Source organism: Lathamus discolor, chromosome Z, assembly GCF_037157495.1.
Source record: "Lathamus discolor isolate bLatDis1 chromosome Z, bLatDis1.hap1, whole genome shotgun sequence".
In the NCBI taxonomy this organism is placed as follows: Eukaryota; Metazoa; Chordata; class Aves; order Psittaciformes; family Psittacidae; genus Lathamus; species Lathamus discolor.
The window spans coordinates 89,008,439-89,016,023 of record NC_088909.1 but is presented as its reverse complement, the minus strand read 5'-3'; positions in this window follow the sequence as shown (position 1 = coordinate 89,016,023).

Sequence of the window (7,585 nt, the reverse complement as noted above, 5' to 3'; positions counted from 1 at the left end):
AAAAATAGTATTTGCATGTGTGAACTTTACTAGGAAACGAGTAAAAGAGTTTAAAAAACAGGCTTGATATCTGTGTTTTCTAATCTGCAGAATGACAGGCATATTTCTCAAACACACAGGAATATCAGGAAAGAAGCAAGTCTGGAAGCTGATGGAGGAAAAAGGGAAAAGAATCAAATTATAATCCAGTAGACCTCCATAATTTACCAATCAATCAGATTGTACATTATAGAAATACAGCTTCACAAGCCCAAATAATAACGATAAACATATCACAATTTACATTAATCAAATATTTCTCTAATGCCAAATTGGTAGACCTTGCTTTCGTTCAGATAGAGTCCTTGATTTTTTACTGAGTCTCCTACAGTTCTGTGCCCTGGTTCTGCATCTGGATGAAGGCCAAATTCTATTCCTGCTACCTGAGGGAATCTGGAAGTTAAGAAGACAAATACTGGATAGAAAAAGGGAATAAATCAAGTTTATGAACCATTCAGAACAATACAGTAAGAGCCAGACTCAGAGTAAAAAAAAGTACAGCTCTTAAAATAATGAACAGTAAGATCATATATGCACCAAATATACTACTATCATAAGTGTATTTGAGGCAGCAGCTGTTACTTTCCTCACCAACAGTCCAGAACTGAACATCTATGTAAAGACACCACCAAATAAAAGGTATATTAAGTTTTTATCCCAGTTTTTATATTTGCATAGTATAGTAATAATACTGGATTAATTTTTTTTTTTTTTTTGGTAGAGAAGTAATCATCATACTTCATACAAGCATGACACAAGGTTTGTTATACCATTATCAATATTAAGTCAAACATTTTAGGTGTCTAAGACAATATATTCCAACACATGTAGAACAGACTGGATGATCACTCTACAGACTTTCCATCAAGAGCTGGGTATCTGTAAAATTCCTTCTATAAAGCTTCCAGGAGTTGTCTCCCTGGAATTCTGACTACTAGCAGGGGATCTCCAACATGGAGGACAGCAAAAAGATCATCCATAGTAAAATTCTCTTCTGGGTATATTCAGTTTAAACAAAGGGTATATACAAAATCATCACAAAATAATGAAATTTCCTGTAGTATTTTTTTTTCATAAATGTTTGGCCAAATAATACATTTTCTTGTTGAAAGATTTGAGGTTAGATGGTGTTTGAGTTTATGATAAGTAAGAAAGAATACATGTTAAAAAGTTATTCAAATAACAATGATGTAGGAATCAGTACTGCAAAGATGTGTACATATACTTTACGTGCCATAAACTGTCTTAGAAAATTAAGCAAACATGTTGATTTAATGACTTCGATATTTAGAGGTCTATTGTTTGGTTTTTTTAAATATTGCATGCATGGGTAGATGGAGAAGCCAAATCTCAATTGTAATCCCTTCCATCATAAAATAATGATAAAGCCAACTTAAAACCAAAGCCATCTGGGCACCACGTAAAACAGTGATCTAATAAAAAACAACAACAAAACAAACAAGAGAATAAAGAGAGTAATTATTAGCTAGGAAGAACAGCAGTATGGAGATTGTATCACCACCAAAATTTATTATATGTGCAGATTTGTAGAAGCTTTCATTTTTAAAATAGTTCAGTAGCATTTTCATTTAAAGCTTGTTGGGCAAAACCAATTGCAGATCTAGTAAGATAAAGACTTTGTATGTGGGGAAAAAACACAGTATGCTTGATTTCTGCCTTGGATACCATATTTTTAAGAGAAAAGAGAAGGAAAAAAAAAATCCAAACCCCCAAACCTCAACAGAATGTGTACAGAAAAATAGATCTTTAAGTGATGGGAATCACCAATACAATCTGACTGATACATACCAATTTCAAAATTATTTCTTATAAGGCTATGTGTTCCTATATGCACTAGTATATATGTTTGTTACACTTATAAACATAACCTGAAGCTGTTAGCTTAAGTGATCAGCTCATGTGTTAACATGCTGATTATTTTCAGATGTTTATTCATGTATGAAGCATTAAGATTTACAGGTTTTTTGCTAATTTTAAATTCCTAATTTCTTTGGAGGTGTCTCTTTCTCTAATGTAACTCTCTTTGAATGCCTTCTTTTATGTTACAAATCCCTGATTTCTGGATTTGATCTTATTCAGATATTTTTGAATGGCTACTCAGAAGTAAATAACAAAGACACATTTCCAAGGTTAAATATCAACTTACTCAAAACATTTGATGACCAGATACATTTTAAATGATGACCTGAAGTAGCTCGTGCTCCATCAGCAGGAGCAGCTTCTAGTACTGCATTGACTATAGGATTCCCTAGACTGCTTTCTGCTGCTCACACAATATTTATACAAGCACCTAGTCCTGTATCAGCTGGACAAAGAACTACTTTTGAAAGATGCTGAATAAGACTTCCAATATACTTATTTGCAACAAATATTCCTGAATTCTAGAAACCTGTTTCAAAAACCAAATTTGTTTTATAATTTTCTGTATAAGAAAACGATGAAAAATGTGTATTATCCCTTCAGTTCCATGAATCTGAATAAATATAAAATATCATCTTCCACTTTGCATCCATGCTCACAAGAAGCTTAGTCATAGCAACAGCAACAAAGCTACAAAATACATCTCTGAAGCTTATCTAAGCAGGTGGAATTCTAGTCTAGCATTTTTTCTTACTGTATCTGATATAAATGCTTTGCAGATAATTGTAGTGGACAGCAGAAGTGATCATAGACCTACAGTAAGATGACAAACCCAAAACATTTCTGCAAAAGCAATAAATACAGTTGCATCCATCTCTAGACTTAAGAAGAAAGCTTGACTGGACTGTAAGAGATGACTCTGCAGGTGATTGAATTAGGGAGTTTATTCTCATGTAGGGGAATAGTTCTCAAATGCAATGGATATCTGGGATTTTGCTCAGGAGCTTTGAAAATTCAATATCAATCGGGTTTTTTAGGTTTGGGTTTGCTTTTTCATGTTGCCTTTGCAAAGCGGAAGGTAAAAGGACTCAACCAATTGTATTAAATCCCATAAGAATACCGAGAAGAAATTTGCCAGAACTTGAGAATACACGATAACAGCCAATAACCATGTACATCAAATTAACAGGTTGTAGCTTGTTACTTAAATCCCTTCTTGGAACCATTTTCATCCACGTGCACTTCCAGAGCAATTTTCTTAACTATTCTCCCAGTTAAAAGTTCAAAACAAATTCACCTGTGGTCAGCAACAGAAATGCTTCTATAGTTTTAAGACAGTTAAGATCATGGGTTGCAGTCACCTTACAGTCAACCTAATTTGAACAATCTCCAAGTTTCACTGTTACATGTGCTTGTGTTTAGCATCTCTAGTGAATACCAACAGTATAATTAAAGTCGTTTTATGATCTCTAGAGTCCCCGCAGAACAGAGAATATAGCAGATGCCATGGTACTGCAGCATAGCAAAGCTACTTTATAGGAGTGTACCAGTGGTTGACGGTATCAGTGCTGTGTACCAGAAAAAAATTAGCTTATTTAAAATTCAGTATTTTGTCAGAAGTATTTTATTCACAATAGGAATGCACTGTGCAAATCAACAGCAATAATCACATAAGAGATTTAAGTGTAAACCTCTAGGGACTGAAGTGCTACAGTAGTATTACTAATAAATGTCTGTAATAAAGGAAATTCTTATGGGTGGAGCTCTTTCACTTGGAAAGCCCCAGCATCTATAAAACAGAATGTTACTGAATGCTGCAATCTTTTACTCTGCCGTTGTTTCTAACCGTTGAATGAGTAACTATTGCAAGGGTAAATTAATTAATATTAATCCATATATAATTCAAATACTGCCATCAACTAATTCTGCCAAGAATTCAGGAAGTAAACACAGAGGGATGTCAAGGGCACTTGTTTTACTATGAGCTTTCTTGTTTAGTAATATTCTAGGATCAAACCTGATAAATACTAAGATTTCTAAATACCATTTTAATTTGATAAGGTGTTGTCTCTTAGTAGTGATCAAACTTAGTTGTGGTGAACTAGAGCAACATTCCACTAAAAATTTAACTGAGGCAATTAAAAAAATAGGCCACATTCCTCTGTGGCCTAAGTTTACTGAATCAGGAAGAAATATGGATCTAATTTCAATATATAAGGGCAAACTAATCCACAAATTCCTGTTAAAAATAAATCTAGACTGTATTTATAAAAGCAGAAAAATTCAATGACCACAATGGGATGTACACAAAGTACACAAAGTGCACAATGTACACAATTGTATCTAGAATAATACAGAATAAAGGACATAGAGCACTTACAGCTTCCAACCCTCTAAATTCACATTCCAATATGGAATCAGAATGCAGCCATAGTAAAGCTCAAAATTCGGAAATAAAGAAGTGCTTTCTGGCTTGGTATTACTGATATGGCCATTGAAAAGAGTTGTTTTTAAACAAATTTGAGCTGCATTCTTATTAGCTGTTTATTTCTTAGATAAATCATTAAGAAACTCACAACTACTGAAGGTTCTGAGTATACGCAGTGATCACTGATTTTATGCATAAATCTTTTCTCCTGGATTTCCCAAAATGTCAGTTCCTTGAAAATTATACTGAAAAGGTGAAACAAAGTGGGTTTTTTTTCTTTTCTTTTCTTTTTTTCTTTTTCTTTTTTTTTTTTTTTTTTTTTGAGAAACTCCTAAAATGAGATTTTTTTCCACAGTTCATGTTCCACTAACCTTTTTTATTTAATTTTTCATTGTTGTGGCCAGCTAGTATCAGATCTACTCCATGGGTATTCTGTGCAAGTCTGACACTTCATTTGTGTCATAAACTGTGATAAGCGCTGCTTCTTCTGCTTTTAACTTTTGCAGGTATTTCATTAGCTGGTTTGATATACCCTGTATAGTTTGTTTATAGTAGCAAAGGTATTGAGCCTGTTAACCCAGTTTTTACACTATTCCATGTTCCATTTAACAGTACTTTTTAATGTGCCTTGACCTAACGGTTCCCAAGTAAATCTATCATATACATTGTGGAGGAAACCTGGAAAGTTGTATTTGTTGCATGTATTCTTCCAGAATATCCAAGGCCAAAATCAAATTCATGGTTTCCTAAAAGTAAGTTCAGAAAGTAATTTTTTAAAGTTAATAAAAATAACTGAAAATTTTAGCCAAGTGCTTTTTTTATGGTTTTATTTTGGCTTTGGTTTTTTGGTTGGGTTTGTTTGTTTGTTTGTTTGTTGGTTGGTTGGTTGCTTTTTTTTTTTACCATGAGCTAGAGATTGAGGAAACATACACTTCACCTTGTTCTCAAAATAAGCTCAGTTAGGGGATTTAGTCCATCTATCCTTTATGTCAAGGAAAGATGGATCAATTTAATTCATTTTTACAGCTATTCTAGATGCACAATTGTAAGGGACACTTTTGTACATCTGTGATTTACAATTCACAAGTTACCTAAGTCAAAACAATCAGAAATCATCTTTGATTTCCTTGAAGGCTCAAGGAAAAAAGTTTACATTTAATGCCCAGACAAATAGTTGAAGTAAAAAGAATCTCTCTCAACATATGATATTATTTTCTGAACTGAATATAAAATAATATGGAGGAAATAAAAAAAATCTTTATCAGTAGCCTGATAAAGCAGCATTCTCAAATCTGTGTATGTTACAGAATCCTACATAAAGGCAGCAGTAAGTGGGCTTTTGGTTCAAACCCTGCACCTACAACTGGTGCAGTCCCTGAAATGTCCATCTTCAACGAACTATCATGGAGATGCTAAATTAGCTGCTTCTGCAGAGGATTTAATTGCTAAGGGCAAAATCCCACACACTTATTAAGTTTGAAAAAATGCTAGCATGAGCAGAAGGAGTATTTAATATGAAAGTTACTGTTAGCGTGCGCACAGGCAGATTTTTACAGATAAAACCATTTTTCTTTGAAAAATACGATCTTCTCATATTTCATGCTGCATAAATTCTTGCTCTGGCACATATGTAAAACAAGAGCCGAAAAACAAATTCGATTAAAAGGAATTAAATTTACTTCTTAAAAATTAACTAGCCTCTGAGCTTTGCTAAAGAGTAACCAAAATAGTAGGAACTGAAAAAAGACTAGGTGACCTCATCCTTCCATCCAACAAAACCCGTGGCTGAAAGGACAGATATGTTTGGAAACAAAGCAAAACAAACAAAGAAAAAAATCCATTAAAAGAAAGAATCATCTACTTGATATATTTTTGCTTTCCCTTTCTGGCTCATAAGAAGTCTCAGCAACCCTAAAGGACCTTTGCCTTACTTATGTGGGTAGCTGCTGAACAAACTAGCTTGTGTTTCCTTGTTTTCTGGGTTACCACACTGTTGTTTTCAGTAGCCAGTTTTGTCGTCTACTCATTCCAAAGCTATTTATCACAATCTCATTCGGGAGTCTGAACACTTGCTGCCCACATCAAAACCAAAGTCTGTTTCAACTGAGAGTCAATTACTCTTTATTTAAAAGAATTTCCTTACAAAAGCATACTGTATATGGTCTGCCTGTCAATTTTGAAGTAGATTGTAGGCCAAACCAAAAAACTTACATAGACTTAAATGGTCTTGGATTTACTGTTCCCCTGAAGTGACAGTCCCATAGTTGCTCCACATAGCACAGATCAGAGATGAGCTGTTTTCTTTTTTAAAGAAGTTACTGTTGACTGATGATTTTATGCTACAGCCCCATACTTCTGTGATTAGATTTTCCTTTTCTTTCTGCAGTCCTAGAGGCAAACTTTGACTCTTCATTCATTCCTGGAAAGGATACGCCTCTTGTAGAGGAGTATTGGGGAAGAGCTTGCAAAATCGCATGCCCAACACCCTGCATATGCTATGAAGCTGAGCTCTGCAGAGCATGGACATACTGTGGTACACCTCCATAACAGGAACTGGCAGAGCCACGAAGACATTTTCACTGTACAAATCATGTGCTTGTCCTGCTGTGACAGGGGCTATGCTGAGGCTTGCAGAGCACTGCTTCAGCCACTACATTAAACAATGCCTTTCTGTCCATCACATCAAGAATCTAGGCTGTGTTGACAATGCAAAGACCACAAGCTGCATTAAAGGTAAGAACGGAAGGTGTTGCTTGAGACAGCTTATAATGAAAAAGCTGCAGATGACCACCCACAACTGGGAATAATCAAACAAACCACAAGTATTATTAAATTTAACTTATTTTAGATTTATTTACCAAACACAGCTAATGGGTAGCACATGTAAAATAAGACCTGTGTTTTCTCTTGTTGCTACAAGCTGGTGGATTTAAGCACTGTCCACTAAAAAGTGGATTCAAGGAATCAAAGTTTTTATATCTGCAAGATATAAATATCTTGTAGAAAATATATAAATATCTACAGAAAATGAACAAACTAAACCCAGGTCAATTTGACATAGTCTTGTTGCTGTTCATGCATAAGCGTAACTTCCTTTTCATTGCTGAATTACGCCAAATTTCACTTGGCATTTCCTCAAAACAACTGAAATAAAACAGATGTACAATGCTTAGAACACTCCATTCTTTTTCAAATGTCAAAAGAAAGTGTCCTGTAAATAGAAAGGGAGGGAAAACA